The sequence below is a fragment of the Schistocerca piceifrons genome, chromosome 8 (genome assembly GCF_021461385.2).
Source record: "Schistocerca piceifrons isolate TAMUIC-IGC-003096 chromosome 8, iqSchPice1.1, whole genome shotgun sequence".
In the NCBI taxonomy this organism is placed as follows: Eukaryota; Metazoa; Arthropoda; class Insecta; order Orthoptera; family Acrididae; genus Schistocerca; species Schistocerca piceifrons.
In genome coordinates this window covers 372,116,869-372,136,805 of record NC_060145.1, presented here as the reverse complement: position 1 = coordinate 372,136,805, position 19,937 = coordinate 372,116,869, and the positions used below count along the sequence as shown (strand labels likewise).

Genomic DNA, 19,937 nt, shown 5'->3' with positions numbered 1-19,937 from the left:
TTAATCCCCACTCCAAATTCTTATTTTGTTTCCTTTACTGCTTGCTCAGAGTACATATTGAAAAACATTGGGAATGGGCTACAACCCTATCTTACTCTCTTCTCAACTACTGCTTCCTTTTCACACCCTTTGACTCTTGTGACTACAGCCTGGTTTCTGTATAAGTTGTGAATAACCTTTTGCTCCTTGTATTTTATCCCTGTTACCTTCAGAATTTTAAAGAGAGTATTCCAGTTAACATTGCCACAAGCCTTTATAAGTTTACAAACACTATAAACGTAGGTTTGCCTCTCTTTGTTCTATCTTTTAGGATAAGTTATACAGTCAGTATTACTCTGTGTGTTACTACATTTTCCAGGAGCCAAACTGATCTTCCCCAAGATTCTCTTGTAAACTTTTTTCCATTCTTCTCTAAATAATTGGTGTCACTATTAACTGATAGTTAAAAACTCACGCCTGTCGGCACCAGCTCTCTTTGGATTTGTGTTAGTACACTTTTCTTGAAATCTAATGGTATTTCGCTTGTCACATAAACCTTGCACACCAGATGGAATAGTTTGTCATGGCTAGCTCTCCCAAGGCTATCAGTACTTCTGACAGAATGTTGTCTACTCCAGTGGCCTTGTTTCGACTCGCAGAATGTATACACTCTGGGAAACCCGGGAATTTTTTCATCCTGGAGAAAATCAGGAAAAACCCAGCATTTTCTTAGAATTCCAGGAATCTGTCATTGTTTCAGATTTCAGTTAAATTTTTGGAATTGTGATTGGTAAGAACCAATACGCTGAAAAAGAATATTACTATATACCGCCATTGCAGAATAATACTGCAGCAATAAAAATAAACAAGAGAAAAAAATGAACGTAGAACTCAGGTTGCATTGGAAATGTGCCATATACAACACAAGCATCTGCCAACAGCAAAATGTGTCAAAAGCTTTAGGACGAAGACTATGCAATGCTTAGTAATAACAAACAGTTTCCGATGAGTGTAATGTCACAACTATTTCATTGGACTCGTTTCAGCAGTTGCCAGCAAACTCAAACGCATGTGCAGTTGAATCGCATATGAGCAGTACCTTCTCCCACTTCTGGCTTCATGAACTGTGGCTGTTAGCTGTTTCGGCAGTAGCAGCAAGTAGCCAGATGCCACCTGTAATTTTTTCCTGTTGTGTCCAAGCTGTCCAGTCTGAGTAGTAATGAGGAGGGTGGTAGTCTCCATGTGACCTGTGTTTACATTTAGTGATTTTGCCGTTTCTTCATTGACAGCTCTCACATCAAATGAAAATGAAATGGATTTCTTTGGCCAGGAGCTACCAAGTTAATTAAAATTCATTTACATAATTACAGAGGACTAAAATGTATTATTAGTTTCAGATGTTATTTTATTTCCACCTTTTTAACAACTGAGCAATAATTGCCTTGCACAACAATGAAGTTTCTTTTGTTGGTTTGCTAAAGAAATGTGGCTTTTATTAATCATTTCTGCTGAGGCAGTCAGTTGATTTGAAATGAAGTGTTTCATTCCACACTATTGACTAGTTTCAACAGTTCACTAAATTTCAAGTTGCATGTTTTCATCTTCTGGTACGTATGGCATTATGCCATAATAAAGCACCAAACATGAAATAATACAGTACTGGTACTCCAAGAAAATTTAGATGCCAAAAACTACAATGAGGAGCTTAATATCAGGTTGAGGCCCACTTCATTGTGAATATAGACATACAAATGTGCACTTTAGGCCGAATTATGCATTTTAGTATGGTTTACGAAATTCTGATGTTCTTGGATGTCTTCTTTCTTTTATGACATAATGTAAGGTCTCTTAATGTTTTACACATACAGACATATGGGCTTCCTACATCATCTAGCTGCACATTCGTAATAACACTGTTTTCTGGCACTCTCTGGGAACTGCTGAAACAAACGTATTTCTCACACAGCCACAGGAAAAATGTTGTGAATGGTGGTTTGAAAAGCATTACTTTCAACATAAATTTTCTTTTACACAAGATGACTTATGATAAGTGCGAGAATGTGCAATGAATTTCTTAAATCATAAAGCATTCGATTCTGATTTAAAAAATCAACAATTTGAGGATGAGCCATTTAGTAGAATTTCTTGCCCAGAGCAGATGTTTCTGTCATTATTTAAAATTTTATAGGCACAGTTGTGTGTTTTGTGTGTTGTATCTTAAAGTGTAATACCTGCAAAAAAAGACCAATATTATATGTGAAAGCTTAGTTTCTTTTGCAGCTTATTAATTCTAGAGACCAATATTACAAGCAAAAGCTTTGCTTTTCTTGTAGCTACACAATGTATATTGATTTAAAGCATTAACTTTTCCTATTTGTGTGTTTACACTATTTAACAGCGATGTCGCTATTGGCTGTGATTACATCATGTGGCATGTGCTCTGAACATCCACCACCATCAGCTGGCGAGATCACGTGACATGACCTATGACTGGCTTACAAAAGTGCATGGCAATCTCAATTTCAATGCATCAGAAACTAACATGCTGCACATCAAAGATCTTTGAACACATGCTGTTTCCTCTCTCCTGGGTTTTGTTTTCTAAAGTGCTGGGAAGTTCTATGCCGGTGTATAAAACCATAACCACTCAAAAGATTAATAAGTTGTACAGTTCTGAAGGAAAGTATATTGTCACTTAACATGAAAAAAGTGTATTTTTAACCATCAAATTTGAGGATTATTATTATTATTTCTTTCCTTTTTCAGACATCATGTCTGGTTAAAAATGGAAAGTGACATGGACCTTGATCAAGTGTGACTTCCTTTCAACTGTACGGTATATGTTACATTGCATTTAGGAACTTTCGGGTAATTGAACATGTATCAATAATTAGAGATTTCTGTAGTTGTATATATAAGTTTGAATGTAGCTGTATTGCGTTGATGTACAGGTGGATATTGCGTGGTATGACTCCTGTAGTTGATATTATAGTTGGTATAATGTCAACTTTATCCTGATGCCACATGTCCTTGACTTCCTCAGCCAGTTTGGTGTATTTTTCAATTTGTTTTTACCTGTTTTCTTCTGTATATTTGCTGTATTGGGTATGGATATTTCGATTAGTTGTGTTAATTTCTTCTTTTTATTGGTGAGTATGATGTCAGGTTTGTTATGCGGTGTTGTTTTATCTGTTATAATGGTTCTGTTCCAGTATAATTTGTATTCATCATTCTCCAGTACATTTTGTGGTGCATACTTGTATGTGGGAACATGTTGTTTTATTAGTTTATGTTGTATGGCAAGTTGTTGATGTATTATTTTTGCTACATTGTCATGTCCTATGGTGTATTCTGTATTTGCTAGTAGTGTACATTCGCTTGTGATGTGATCTACTGTTTCTATTTGTTGTTTGCAAAGTCTGCATTTATCTGTTGTGGTATTGGGATCTTTAATAATATGCTTGCTGTAATATCTGGTGTTTATTGTTTGATTCTGTATTGCAATCATGAATCCTTCCGTCTCACTGTATATCTTGCCTTTTCTTAGCCATGTGTTGGATGCGTCTTGATCGATGTGTGGCTGTGTTAGATGATACGGGTGCTTGCCATGCAGTGTTTTCTTTTTCCAATTTACTTTCTTCGTATCTGTTGATGTTATGTGATCTAAAGGGTTGTAGAAGTGGTTATGAAATTGCAGTGGTATAGCCGATGTATTTATATGAGTGGTTGCTTTGTGTATTTTGCTAGTTTCTGCTCATTATATAAAGAATTTTCTTAAATTGTATACCTGTCCATAATGTAGGTTTTTTGTGTCGATAAATCCCCTTCCTTTCTGCTTAATGTGAATCTTTCTGTTGCTGAATGTATGTGATGTACTCTGTATTTGTGGCATTGTGATCGTGTAAGTGTATTGAGTGCTTCTAGTTCTGTGTTACTCCATTTCACTACTCCGTATGAAACGGTCAATATTGGTATAGCATAAGTATTTATAGCTTTTGTCTTGTTTCTTGCTGTCAATTCTGGTTTCAGTATTTTTGTTAGTCTTTGTCCATATTTTTCTTTTAGTTCTTCTTTAATATTTGTATTATCTATTCCTATTTTTTGCCTGTATCCTAGATATTTATAGGCATCTGTTTTTTCCATCGCTTCTATGCAGTCGCTGTGGTTATCCAGTAAGTAATCTTCTTGTTTAGTGTGTTTTCCCTTGACTATGCTTTTTTTTTTTTTTTTTTTTTTTTTTTTTTTTTTTTTTTTTTTTTTTTTTTTTTTTTGTCTGTTCCAAAAGCCATATTTATATCGTTGCTGAATACTTCTGTTATCTTTAGTAATTGGTTGAGTTGTTGATTTGTTGCTGCCAGTAGTTTTAGATCATCCATGTATAGCAAATGTGTGATTTTGTGTTGGTATGTTCCAGTAATATTATATCCATAATTTGTATTATTTAGCATGTTGGATAGTGGGTTCAGAGCAAGGCAGAACCACAAAGGACTTAATGAGTCTCCTTGGTATATTCCACGCTTAATCTGTATTGGCTGTGATGTGATATTATTTGAATTTGTTTGGATATTAAGTGGGGTTTTCCAATGTTTCATTACTATGTTTAGGAACTATAAATTTAGGATCTACTTTGTATATTTCCAATATTTGTAGTAACCTTGAGTGGGGTACACTATCAAAAGCTTTTTAGTAATCTATGTATGCGTAGTGTAGCGACCTTTGTTTAGTTTTAGCTTGATATGTCACCTCTGCATCTATTACCAGTTGCTCTTTACTTCCTCGTGCTCCTTTGCAGCAGCCTTTTTGTTCTTCATTTACAATTTTGTTCTGTATTGTATGTGTCATTAATTTCTGTGTTATGACTGAAGTTAATATTTTGTGTATTGTTGGTAGGCATGTTATGGAGTGATATTTTGATGGGTTTGCTGTGTATGCTTGATCTTTAGGTTTCAGATAAGCTATTCCTTCTGTAAGTGTATCAGGGACTGTGTATGGGTCTGCAATGTAACTGTTAAATAGTTTATAATAGAGGGAAACATTCCACGCAGGAAAAATATATCTAAAAACAAAGATGATGTGACTTACCATACGAAAGTGCTGGCAGGTCGATAGGCACACTGTCTGTCGACCTGCCAGCGCTATCGTATGGTAAGTCACATCATCTTTGTTAAATAGTTTAGTTAGATGTGAATGTGTTGAGGTGAACTTCTTTAGCCAGAAATTTGCTATTTTATCATTTCCAGGGGCTTTCCAATTGTGTGTAGAATTAATTGCTCGGGTGACTTCATGTTGCAAAATTATCACTTCAGGCATTTGTGGTATCATCTTGTATGTATCTCTTTCTGCTTGTATCCGCCATGCATGTCTGTTATGTTGTACCGGGTTTGACCATATGTTGCTCCAGAAATGTTCCATGTCTGTTATGTTTGGTGGATTGTCTTAATGTGTGTGTTATCTATTGTCTGATAAAATTTCTTTTGGTTTGTGTTGAATGTTTGGTTCTGTTTCCTTCTATTTTCACTTTTTTTGTATCTTCTAAGTCGTTTGGCCAATGCTTGTAATTTCTGATTCTTTTCATCTAATTGCTCTATCGCTTCTTGTTGTGAGATTTTACCTAACCTTTTCATTTTTTGTCTGATATTTCATTTCTTATAAATTGTGTTAGCTGTCTGATGTCTTTTCTCAGTTTCTCTATTCTGATCTGTAGCCTGTGTTGCCATGCTGGTTTTGTGGGCTTCTTCTGTGTGTTGGTTGGTTCTGATCCCTGCCTAGTGTGTATATTTAGTGTAGTGAGTGCTCCTATATAAACCAGTAGTTGCAACTCTTCCCTAGTTGTATTTTCATTTATTTTGTTGTGTATGATTGTGTTGATAGTTGTTATTGTTGTTTCGACTTGTGGGTTATTTGGAGGTCTATGCAAGAATGGTCTAATGTCTGTATTTGTGTCTTTGTATTCTATATATGTCAGTTCAAATTTTTCTTCTATATCTAACGTGTGTCACTTTGTGTTCTATTTGTGCTTGTTCTGGTGGCTGTCTTAAGATTTCGTTTTCCTCTGATTGTTTAATTGATGCGTTTTGTTCTTTGTTTGTTTGCTCTGGGATGTTTGAGTCCATTACTGTATTTTCTTCTTCTTATTCTTCTTCTTCTGATTACACATTATTTTGTTCCAGTATTTGTTGTACTTGTTGTTTGATGTTTTCTAATTCTGACTGGGGTATCCTGTTATTTTTGATTATTACATGGATCTGATTAGCTAGTCGTTGTTCTGTTAAAAATTTTAATTCTGGGTATCTGGTAATAAATGTTGTATATACTTGTGATCTGTATCCAGTTGTGTTGGTTCCTAAGTTTGTTGCTTGGTAATAACAGAACATGAGGTGTCGGTTAACTTCATCTGACCATCTCATCCTCTGTCTTTGTTTTCCTTCTAGAGTGGTTGCAGGAAGCATATCCTGCAAAACACCTCTATTTGGATTTAAATCATTTTTCATGTGGCTAGCAGTGTCGTTACCATTGTGGACGGGCATAGGGTTCAAGCGTCGTCCCCTACCATGACAGCACTTGTCCAAGGCTTCATTAGTTCTGTCCTGAGCCAACTAATCACACTAAAAGGGGGGTTAGCCCTATTAGTGGTTTGTTCTTTTCATCGCCTTTTATGACTGGCAGAACATACCGGAGGCCTATTCTTTTCCCGGGCCTCCACGGGGTTTATTATTTTTATTGTTATTCTCCCCCCCCCCCCTCTTGTCTTTATGTACACTCTGACCCTTATCTCCCATCTCATTTTCATCCTCTTCCCTTTCTATAATACATATTCCTACAGCTGCTTCTGTTTTGTCCCAAGTTCTCTCTAATTTTGCTACAGGCAGTATCTGTCTTTCTTCTGGTTATACATGCTTCAACAGCCTTGCATTTGTTCTCTAGCCATTCCTACATAGCTATGAACTTCCTGTCAACTTTATTTTGTTAGACATCTGTATTCCCTTTCACCTGTTTCATGTGCTGCTTTTTATATTTTCTCTTCTCAGCAATTAAATTATATATCTTTTCTGATATAGAAGGATTTCTGCTAGGTCTTGGTTTTTACCGCTTTGATCCTCTGCTTCCTTCATTATTTCATATCTCAAAGCTGCCCATCTGTCTTCTACTGTATTCCTTACTCCTGTTGCAATCAGTGGTTGTCTAACGCTCCCTCTGAAATTCTCAGCAACCTCTTGTTCTTACAGCTTGTTCAGGTCTCATCTCCGTAATTTCCTACTGTTCTGCAATGCTGTAAATTTTAATCTACAATTCATAACCAATAATTATCATCAGAGCCTACATCTGCCCCTGGCAATGCTGTACAGTTTCAGATCTGCTCCCAAAATCTCAGTCTTACTGTTATGTAATCATTCTGAAACATTCCAGTGTGTTCTGGTTTAGTTTCTCCATATTTACAACCTTCTCTCATGATTCTTAAATCAAGTGAAAAATAACTTACGCTCTGTGCAAAATTCTACCAGGAAGGTTCCTCTTTCATTTCCACATTCCAGTCCATGTTCGCCTGCTACTTTCGCTTTTCTTACTACCTAATTCCAGTCACCAATCACTATTAAATTATCATGTCCTGTAACACTCAGAATAATTTCCCTTATCTCATCATACATTCTCAGACACGGGATGAGTTGGTTAAGTTTGCAAGCTGCTGGAAATTGCGCTGACTAGTGTCAAATGATTGGCAGCTGCTGTGAATCAGTGTACTGGAAGAGCTTTCAAGAGTCATGTACCTATGATACTGGTCCCTGAGGCGTACCCGGTGTACCCTCTCCTGTACATCCTGTGTCCTTTGCAGAAAGTACAGGATCTGTCCTTACTCATCCACTTGACTACAAGTGGTGTGTCAGTGGTAGAACTAGGTGTCCTGTACAGGGTAGAGGATGGATGGAGACCAAGGAGAACTCGGGATTTTGTACTGGCCCCCTTACCAACAAGTTTTAGGTGCTGTCTTTAACTGAAACTGAGCTCATGAGACTCACTTCACCTGCTTCAAGGTAACCTGTTTTGTCCAGTGTCAGGAGGAGGCAAACGCAGAAAGGCAGGGGTCATACTAATCATCAACAGTTCAAACATAGGATGAATGACAGTACCCCTTAGGGAAATGGCAGCAAGGGGCAGGAAAGGAGACCAGGTGCACTCAGTGTGTATGCATGGGGTGTCATTCATCATGTTGAAGAGGCTGTTCCGGCAGCCATAGCCATTGAGGGAACAGGGTGGAAGAAACTGCAGATTGTGACAAATGTTGGAATAAATCATGCCTGTCGTCTGGGATACGAGATCATACTTGGTCATTCCAGTGACTGGCAGGGAAGGTTGGGAAGATCAGCCTTGTGTGTGAAGTTTCAACAAAGCCCATAATTTGCAGCATTGTCTCCGGAACGTTTGATTCTTAATCAAATGGAAGGACTGAAGGAGAGACTCTTTATGTGCTATGACGAGGTAGGTTGCGGCTTCCTGGACCTTGGCTATAGGTTTGAGAACTGTAGGGTCCCCCTAAATGGGTAAACTATACACTACACAACAGAGGCTGCAATTCAGGTAGCTGACTATGTGAGGGGTGCACACAAGGTTTTTTTTAGATTAGGCAACTCTCCATCTAATCCAGATAGCGATAGCTGTAGGAAACCTTGAAGTATCAGTATAATGCTGAAAGAAATGCCTCACACAGGTGGAAATATTAAAAACCTAATGGTTAATTGGCGAAGCATTCCCAACAAAGAGCCAGAGTGTGAAGTGCTCATGAAAAGCAGTGAAACTTGCATAATGCTAGGTACAGAAAGTTTGTTGTATCCTTGAATGGATAACCATGAGATTTTTGGGGAAAATTTAAGTGTATATCGAAAGGGTAGGCAAATGGGGAATGGAGGTAGTGTATGTCACAGCAGTCAAGAAAGTCAGATCCACTGAGATACAAATTGAAGCTGCATGTGAGAGTGTTTGGGCAAGACTCGGTATCAGGGGTGGCCATAAATTGATGATTGGGTCCTTCTATCGTCCACCAGACTCATCTCTTGATGTAACTGAAAACTTTAGAGAGAACCTCAGTTCTTTTGTACGTAAGTTCACATTTTAACAGTGATCATTGGTGGAGATTTTAAACATCCAACAATTAATCAGGAAAATTCCTTTTTTGTTGGTGGTGGCCATGATAAGACATCCTGTGAAACATTACTAAATGCTGTCTCTGAAAGCTATGTGGAACAGGTAGTTATCAACCCCACTCGTTATGGAAATATATTGGATCTAATGGCAACAAATAGACCTGGCTTCATTGAGGCTGTCCACATCAAAACTGGTATCAATGACTGTAATATTGTTGTGGCAACATAGATAACCAAAGGACAAGTAAAACAAGCAGAAAGATATACATGTTCCGTACACTAAATAAAAAGTCAGTCATACCTTAGTGAGGAACTTGATACTTTCAGCACAGGGCAGGAGCATGTAGAGGAACTATGGCTCATGTTTAAAAGAATAGTTGACCATGTGCTGGATCAATATGTACTCAGTAGAACAGTTCATAATGGGAAGGAACCTCCAAGTTATACAGTCAGTGTAAGAAAACTTGTAAAGAAACAGAGATTATTGCACAATAGGAGTAAAACAAAGTGCAGGACAATAGATAGTTGCTGAATGAAAAGCATTTGGCTGTCAAGAGAGCAATGTGTGATACCTTGACTACCAAAGCAGAATATTGTCAAATGATATTGCACAAAACTGAAAGCAATTCTGGTCGTATGTAAAAGCTGTTAATGGCAGCAAAGTTGTGAATGAGACAGAAACTGAAATGCTTAACTCCGTTTTCAAATGTTTTCTTACAAAGGAAAAGCCAAAGCGCCGTGTGTCGAAACCTTCTGCAAAGTTTCGGTACTGTTCGACTTCGTGCCTCTCTGGTGGTTGTGCAGAATCTTTCTACCAGAGAGGCTTGTGGTGTGAATGTAGTCCGCGAGGCTATGTAGGTTGGTCAGTGAAGGAGTCTTGAGTTTGCAGTGGCACAAACATAATTAGTGTGTACAAAATGTTTCTCCTGAAATTACTTAATGATAAATTTTCATTAATGACTTCAATAATCATTCTTTTATGTTTCCCTACAGCGCAAGGAATCATCATCTGTAACTCTACTACGTCAGGCGCTTGCAAATCTTCCCTCAAATTGTTCATTTTTATCTACTGCAAACTCTAATGCAGTTGCAAACAGGTCAGAAAATGTAGTGGGTAGTTTATTATATGCCCCCCCCCCCCCCAAATACCATTTCCCACTCTATTAACGCATGCCTTCCCTCCCCCTGTTTGTTGCTATGTTAGCAAAATACTTTGTAACTGTACCTTTATTACTTCATTATGTAAATCCAAAATAAGTGCTTTCTGTTTGGAGTCAGCAACTAAATTTTCAGATCTTGAGCACTGTTGAACAAATGATGCATTTGTGCTTGTATTCAGAAAACTTGTATGTGGCTAGGAACACTATCCTACAATAAATCTATACTAGCCTGCCCAGTTTCTAGGAAGCTATTACAACACACACAGATGCCACTCGCCTGACCCACAATTTCTGCGTTGACAACAAGGCAGCGTCCCAGCACTCCGCGCAGCCGTTGCATTAATTCCGTTACACTACCATCACCTTTTTCTTGACAAATTGTTAGCTCTTATTCAAGTTGAATTTTTGTTAAATGTGATATCCCTACCACGTTTCTAGCTTCCACAGTACATCTGGTGTAACCTGCAATGTAAGAATGACTATATTAAGGCAATCACAACTGGTGCCAAGCACTTAAAATGGAGACAAGTCCTACCACATGACAGGCTCAAAACCCTACCACCTTCTTATTGCACTCCACTACCATTAGTGTGGTAGGAGCTATGGAGTGGTAAGGTGCTTGTCTAACATTAATTCAAACATCCTTTAAAACAAATTTATTAACAAACAATTCTTACATAATAGTTATTAAAAGACATATTGCCCTACCACCTTTTTTCTTTGCTTTAAAGGGTAGCCTTTGTAGCAAAAGCACTTAAAATACACAACAAATTGCAGTGAAACCCCTTATCATAAGTTTCATGCACACCAGTTTTTCTCATGCCACTGCTAACTCAAGACTCCTTTGCTGCCCAAGCCATGCTGTCTCGTGGACGACATTTGTACCACAAGCCTTCCTAATAAAGAGATTCTACACAACCAGCAATTCCATCAGAGAGGTACAGCGTCAAACAATACCAAAACTTTGCGGAAGGTTTTGACACATGGCACACCCAGGAGTAGGAAAATTGCTCCAATTTAATCCTCATACCATGGAAAAGATGAATGAAGTAAGTATTAGTGCCACCAACTGCGACATGGTCGCGTATACAAACAGTGATCCAATACTGTCAAATGTTTTTTATTCCCGTCTTTGGTCACAATATGAATTCTTTAGATGATGACTGGTTTCAGTCCGTAATGACCATCCTCAGATCTTTTTTACAGCATGTCCTAAAGTGATAAGGCGATAATGGCATCATCAAAACATATAAATATAATCAGCATCGAGACTCGAACTCGGGACCTTTGTCGTGCTCTACCAACTGAGCTACCCAAGCATGACTCACGCCCTGTCCTCACAGCTTTACTTCCACCAGTACCTCGCCTCCTACCTTCCAAACTTTACAGAAGCTCTCCTGAGTCGTGCTTGGGTAGCTCAGTTGGTAGAGCACTTGCCCGCGAAAGGCAAAGGTCCCGATTTCGAGTCTCGGTCCTGCACACTGTTTTAATCTGCCAGGAAGTTTCATATCAGCGCACACTCCGCTGCAGAGTGAAATCTCATTCTGGATAATCAGCATCGTCTATATGACGATGCTATGCTGATTACATTTATATGTTTTGACGATGCCTTATCACTTTAGGACATGGTGTAAAAAAGTTCTGAGGATGGTCATCACGGACTGAAACCAGTCATCGTCTAAAGAATTCATATTGTGATCAAACACTGGAATATAAAACACTTGAAAGTATTAGTGCCACTGGCATTGAGAAATCGTTATTATTGAACAAAGCTCCAGGGCCTAATGGAATTCCTGTCAGATTCTGTACTAAACTTACAGTCGAGTTAGCCCTCTTCTAACAATACTCTATCGTAGATCCCTTTAAAAAAACCGTGTTCAGTTCTTGGTCACACATGTTGACAAGAAAGGTAGTAGATGTGATCCACAAAACTACCATCCAATACCCTTGAAATCGATTTGTTGTAGAATCTTAGAACATTTTCTGAGCTCAAACATAGGAAGGTATCTAGAACAGAATGACTTCCTCAATGCTAACCAGCATGGATTCTGAAATCATCATCTGATTCAGTGCCACACCTACGCTTACTGTCAAAAGTATGATCATAAATAATATTAAGTGATATTTGTTGACTGGATTGAGGACTTTTTGGTAGGGAGGAAGAAACATGTTATCTCACATGGGGAATCATTGACAGATGTAGAATTAACTTTAGGTGTGCCACAGAGAAGTGTGTTGAGACCCTTGCTGTCCATGTTGTTCATTAATTACCTTGCAGGCAATATTAATAGTAACCTCAGACTTTTTGCAGATGATGCAGTTATCTATGATGAAGTACTGTCTGAAAGAAGCTACATGAATATTCTGTCAGATCTTGTTAAGATCTCAAAGTGGTGCAAAGACTGTCGGCTTGCTTTAAATGTTCAGAAATGTAAAATTGTGCACTTCACAAAACAAAAAATAGCAGTATCCTAGGACTGTAATATCAGTGAGTCACTGCTGGAATTGGTCAACTCATACAAAGACCTGGGTGTAACATTTTGTAGGGATATGAAAAGGAATGATCACATAGGCGCAGTCGTGGGTAAAGGAGGTGGTAGATTTTAGCTTATTGATAGTGTTTAATCCGTGGGAGAGTGTCACAGAGATACTGAAGGAAGTGAATTGAAAGACTCTTGAAGATAGACATAAACTATTCTGAGAAAGTCTATTAAAGGAGTTTCAAAAATTGGCTTTAAATGATGGCTCTAACACCCGAACCTCCAGACATCAGACAGTCAGATCTGTGCCAAACGTTGTACATTGATAGAGTATCAACCAAAACTCCGATTTAGTTCTTACAATGGCAGAATGGGTGTAAATATCAATTAAAAGTAGCACCACATCTACCAGAGCTCAGTAAAGGCATGTGAGGGAATAATAGAAATGGCATCCGTGGGTGAGTTGATGGAGTATTAAATCACTAACCGAAGGATCCTGAGTTCTAAACCCAGCCATGACAGTTTTTTGAAACTGTTTCATGGGAGAACATTTTCCTGCCATAAAAAAAAGAGTTTTCAGGGCAGTCTGCTTTCACTTTGTTTCTTTGGATGTAGTAGATCTATAGAGTACATCGCTTGAGGACCCTTCTGGTGATGATGTCAAAGTCGTCGACTTTTAGTCATTCACTTGTTCACAAACAAACAATTCTGCTTGACCTGTGCTCATCGGTGTCTAAAGTTTCCCCTTCTGTGATGTTTGATACATTCCATTGATCAGTTATGTCCATCAGGAATGCAGCACACTTTCTCTCTTCATCAGTTATTTTCATTGTACATACACAAGAGTTGCTATGTAACAGTTTGACGAGAATGTCAATAACGTTCCATCGATTCATTTCGCACAACAGCAGTATGTGTACTCAACGCAAGATTTTAGCCACAACAAGCATATCTCATGTACGTGACATTGCCATCTGCAGTCAGTTATTATTATTATTATTATTATTATTATTATTATTATTTACTACTACTACTACTACTAATACCTCCGCATGTGTGATGCAGTTGTTTCTTGATTCTGTTGTCCCATTGTTTATGTTTATTCTGTGAAACTACAAATGTACTAGCTGCTTGATCGCGAATAGTGTCCGTTCTGTTGCCCATGTCTGAGAGAACACCACACCTATCTATACAGATGTACTCACTAGATTTACAACTTTCAAAAAATGAAATAAAAGCAGACTTACAAAAGAACATATCTACAAACTCCGAAAAGTCTTTATTCATGTCAGGAAAATGTTCCCCGTGTAACAGTTTCACGTGTAAACAGTATTAAAAAAAAACTGTTATTCTGGGATTTGAACCATAACCATTCATATGATCTAATACTGTACCAACTCACCCATGTTTGCCATTCGTATTATACTTTCATAGATATGCCTTTATGGAGCTCTGGTAGTTGTGGTGCTACTTTTAATTAACGTTTATGCCCATTCTGCTGCACGACAGCACAAAGTACGAAGTAAATCAGAATTTTGATTGATACTCTATCGCCATAAAACGTGTGGTACAGATCTCAGTGTCTGGCATCTGGAGGCTTTGGTTTACGAATATACTTCAGTTCCCTATGTATATTGCTCACATAGGAATCATTAGGATAAGATTAGAATAATTGCTGCACTTGCAGAGACATTCAAACAAATTCTTCCCTTGCTCAGTACATGAATGGAAAGGGACGAAACCCTAACTGGTACAATGGTGCATACCCTCTGCCATGTTCCTCACAGTGGTTTTGCAGCGTATAGATGTACAGGGTGTTTAAAAAATGACCGGTATATTTGAAATGGCAATAAAAACTAAACGAGCAGCGATAGAAATACACCGTTTGTTGCAATATGCTTGGGACAACAGTACATTTTCAGGCAGACAAACTTTCGAAATTACAGTAGTTACAATTTTCAACAACAGATGGCGCTGCGGTCTGGGAAACTCTATAGTACAATATTTTCCACATATCCACCATGCGTAGCAATAATATGGCGTAGTCTCTGAATGAAATTACCCGAAACCTTTGACAACGTGTCTGGCGGAATGGCTTCACATGCAGATGAGATGTACTGCTTCAGCTGTTCAATTGTTTCTGGATTCTGGCGGTACACCTGGTCTTTCAAGTGTCCCCACAGAAAGAAGTCACAGGGGTTCATGTCTGGCGAATAGGGAGGCCAATCCACGCCGCCTCCTGTATGTTTTGGATAGCCCAAAGCAATCACACGATCATCGAAATATTCATTCAGGAAATTAAAGACGTCGGCCGTGCGATGTGGCTGGTCACCATCTTGCATAAACCACGAGGTGTTCGCAGTGTCATCTAAGGCAGTTTGTACCGCCACAAATTCACGAAGAATGTCCAGATAGCGTGATGCAGTAATCGTTTCGGATCTGAAAAATGGGCCAATGATTCCTTTGGAAGAAATGGCGGCCCAGACCAGTACTTTTTGAGGATGCAGGGACGATGGGACTGCAACATGGGGCTTTTCGGTTCCCCATATGCGCCAGTTCTGTTTATTGACGAAGCCGTCCAGGTAAAAATAAGCTTCGTCAGTAAACCAAATGCTGCCCACATGCATATCGCCGTCATCAATCCTGTGCACTATATCGTTAGCAAATGTCTCTCGTGCAGCAATGGTAGTGGTGCTGAGGGGTTGCCGCGTTTGAATTTTGTATGGATAGAGGTGTAAACTCTGGCGCATGAGACGATACGTGGACGTTGGCGTCATTTGGACCGCAGCTGCAACATGGCGAACGGAAACCCGAGGCCGTTGTTGGATCACCTGCTGCACTAGCTGCGCGTTGCCCTCTGTGGTTGCCGTACGCGGTCGCCCTACCTTTCCAGCACGTTCATCCGTCACGTTCCCAGTCCGTTGAAATTTGTCAAACAGATCCTTTATTGTATCGCTTTTCGGTCCTTTGGTTACATTAAACCTCCGTTGAAAACTTCGTCTTGTTGCAACAACGCTGTGTTCTAGGCGGTGGAATTCCAACACCAGAAACATCCTCTGTTCTAAGGAATAAACCATGTTGTCTACAGCACACTTGCACGTTGTGAACAGCACACGCTTACAGCAGAAAGACGACGTACAGAATGGCGCACCCACAGACTGCGTTGTCTTCTATATCTTTCACATCACTTGCAGCGCCATCTGTTGTTGAAAATTGTAACTACTGTAATTTCAAAAGTTTGTCTGCCTGAAAATGTACTGTTGTCCCAAGCATATTGCAACAAACGGTGTATTTCTATCGCTGCTCGTTTAGTTTTTATTGCTGTTTCAAATATACCGGTCATTTTTGAAACACCCTGTAGATGCAGATACATTTTTTCAGTCTCTAATTGTAGAGCTAATTGGCATATGAACTTGTACTATTGTTGTGGGGGTTGGCTTCATGTCTATCTTCTACATCTACATCTACATGATTACTCTGCAATTCACATTTAAGTGCTTGCCAGAGGATTCATCGAACCACAATCGTACTATCTCTCTACCATTCCACTCCCGAACAGCGCGAGGGGAAAAACGAACACCTAAACCTTTCTGTTGGAGCTCTGATTTCTCTTATTTTATTTTGATGCTCATTCCTACCTATGTAGGTTGGGCTCAACAAAATATTTTCGCATTCGGAAGAGAAAATTGGTGACTGAAATTTCGTAAATAGATCTCGCTGCGACGAAAAACGTCTTTGCTTTAATGACTTCCATCCCAACTCGCGCATCATATCTGCCACACTCTCTCCCCTATTACGTAATAATACAAAACGAGCTGCCCTTTTTTGCACCCTTTCGGTGTCCTCCGTCAATCCCACCTGGTAAGAATCCCACACCGCGCAGCAATATTCTAACAGTGGACGAACGAGTGTAGTGTAAGCTGTCTCTTTAGTGGACTTGTTGCATCTTCTAAGTGTCCTGCCAATGAAACGCAACCTTTGGCTCGCCTTCCCCACAATATTATCTATGTGGTCTTTCCAACTGAAGTTGTTCGTAATTTTAACACCCAGGTACTTAGTTGAATTGACAGCCTTGAGAATTGTACTATTTATTGAGTAATCGAATTCCAACGGATTTCTTTTGGAACTCATGTGGATCACCTCACACTTTTCGTTATTTAGCGTCAACTGCCACCTGCCACACCATACAGCAATCTTTTCTAAAACGATTTGCAACTGATACTGGTCTTCGGATGACCTTACTAGATGGTAAATTACAGCATCATCTGCGAACAACCTAAGAGAACTGCTCAGATTGTCACCCAGGTCATTTATATAGATCAGGAACAGCAGAGGTCCCAGGACGCTTCCCTGGGGAACACCTGATATCACTTCAGTTTTACTCGATGATTTGCCGTCTATTACTACGAACTGCGACCTTCCTGACAGGAAATCACGAATCCAGTCGCACAACTGAGACGATACCCCATAGGCCCGCAGCTTGATTAGAAGTCGCTTGTGCGGAATGGTGTCAAAAGCTTTCCGGAAATCCAGAAATATGGAATCAACCTGAGATCCGCTGTCGATAGCGGCCATTACTTCGTGCGAATAAAGAGCTAGCTGCGTTGCACAAGAACGATGTTTTCTGAAACCATGCTGATTGCGTATCAATAGACCGTTCCCTTTGAGGTGATTCATAATGTTTGAATACAGTATATGCTCCAAAACCCTACTGCAAACGGACGTCAATGATATAGGTCTGTAGTTCGATGTATTACTCCTACTACCCTTCTTAAACATTGGTGCGACCTGCGCAGTTTTCCAGTCTGTAGGTACAGATCTATCGGTGAGCGAGCGGTTGTATATGATTGTTAAGTAGGGAGCTATTGTACTCTGAAAGGAACCTAATCGGTATACAATCTGGACCTGAAGACTTGCCCGTATCAAGCGATTTGAGTTGCTTCGCAACCCCTAAGGTATCTACTTCTAAGAAACTCATGCTAGCAGCTGTTCGTGTTTCAAATTCTGGAATATTCCATTCGTCTTCCCTGGTGAAGGAATTTCGGAAAACTGCATTCAATAACTCCGCTTTAGCGTCACAGTCGTCGGTAACAGTACCATCGGCACTGTGCAACGTAGGTATTGACTGTGTCTTGCCGCTTGTGTACTTTACATACGACCAGAATTTCTTCAGATTTTCTACCAAATTTCGAGACAATGTTTCGTTGTGGAACCTATTAAAGGCATCTGTGACTATGATAATGTGTTCACTGTGCTGTTTGTAGTAGCTTATGCACATTCTGACTGTAGTTTGCCCTCGCTTTCTGCTGTTTGAAGTATCCAGCACAACAAGGCCATCTGGCTGATGTTAGAGAGCCAGGTCGGTCAATTATCCATATAGTTACTTGCGCAGTTACTAAAAAGACTGCTGCTCCTCTTCCGAAACCACATGTCCTTCTGGCTTCTCCATAGATACACATACATTGTGGTTGCGCTAAGGTATGACTTTCTGTATCGTTTAAGCTTTCAAACCATCCCATTTTGGCAACATATGTAGTTCGTGGAGGCATTGAAATTTGTATTGTAAATATTGCCTGTATAATCAAAATTTATATAGTAAGTATTACCTATATAATCCACACCCAGAGGGATTGTTTGGACAAGACTTGGTATCAGGGAAGGGCCTAAAATGGTAAGTGGATCCTTCTATCATATACCAGAGTCATCTCCTGACATAATGAAAACTTTAGAGAAAAGCTCACTTCACTTATATGTTAGTTCCCCAATCATATTGTAATCATTTCTGGTAACTTTGGTCATCCAACAATAAGCTGGCTCACATTCGGGAGTAAAACTGTTCAGACCTGCCTCCAGCCATCCCGAAGTAGGTTTTCTGTGATTTCCCTAAATTGCTTCAGGCAAATGCCGGGATGGTTCCTTTGAAAGGGCACGGCCAACTTCCTTCCCTAATCCAATGGGACCGATGACCTCACTGTTTGGTGTCCTCACCCTGAATCAACCAACAATCAACTGGGAAAATGGTAGTTTTGTAAGTGTGCCAAGAAATCCTGTGAAACATTACGAAATGCGTTCTATGGAAATGTATTGGATCTAATGGCAACAAAGAGACCTGACTCTTTGAGGAGGACCATGTCGAAATTGGTATCGGGGACCATGATGCAATTGTGGCAACAACAATGACTACCAAAGTACAGATGGCAATTTCTCTCTCTCTCTCTCTCTCTCTCTCTCTCTCTCTCTCTCTCTCTCTCTCTCTCTGTGTGTGTGTGTGTGTGTGTGTGTGTGTGTGTGTGTGTGTGTGTGTGTAGTATAGAGGCTAATCAGTGACAGTGAACCCAAGGCTTTGTATTGTTGCAGATGTTGCAGTACGCATATATGGTCTATGGTCTGGCATTGTCATACTCACAGAGATGGTGCTCCATGTGTGGACAAACTCTTCGAATTTGAAACTTGATTACAATACGCTTTTCTAATGCACTGACACAGTTATATTACAAGTGGTAATTTACATGTTACAATTCGCAGGCTTCTAGTGATAGAGGGCTGTAAATATGTAGACATGACGAATAAAGACGTAGAACCCTAATAACATTTGTTTTATTTAAAGAGCTTGAGGGGTTTTCACATAAAAAATTTGGAGGTACTACTCTGGACTTAATTTAGATTAAATATATTGAATGACATATTTTAACCATCATGTGTTCAAAATAGAATTTGTTTTTGGGTCAGCATTGTATTAAATTCTTTTGTGATATTGCATTAAAGATTTTAAAACAATAAACATTTATTGTTCTTTGTATTACATCTGAATGTAATTATTTACAATATAAATTGTTGTTATTGACAATTATTGCAAACAATTTTTTGAATAGAATTGTACATGCAGTGTCCACACAAAATACACATCATTGTTGCAGTGCTCTTTTTCGAACTCCCACAGAGGGTATCTGTGTCCCATGCATATTGTTTTCTTGAGGATTCAATGATGCTGAAGTTGAGGGATGTGGATATTGGAGCCTGAGAAACACTTCAAGATCTACTGGGAGGCAAATTTCTGCATAAAATGGGCCTTTCATTTCCTTTCAGCACCACATACATTTCCTAGATATTCATTCCATCTATATTTATTAAAAGGGAGAGAGAGAGAGAGAGAGAGAGAGAGAAAGAGAGAGAGAGAGAGA

General features: G+C 39.2%; 1 protein-coding gene across 3 annotated transcripts in view; it reads left to right on the top strand.

Moving 5' to 3' along the window:
- LOC124711260 (E3 ubiquitin-protein ligase FANCL) overlaps window positions 1-19,537 on the top strand; it is a 126,351-nt gene extending 106,814 nt beyond the window's left edge. For 2 of the 3 annotated variants that reach the window (XM_047241236.1, XM_047241238.1), the window contains exon 10: window positions 19,114-19,537. The gene's annotated coding sequence lies outside the window, so the exon portion shown is untranslated. Of the gene's footprint in view, window positions 1-2,745; window positions 2,766-19,113 lie in introns of those variants that run through there. The other variant, XM_047241237.1, reaches the window with a different exon arrangement.
- The last annotated feature ends 400 nt before the right edge of the window (window positions 19,538-19,937 follow it).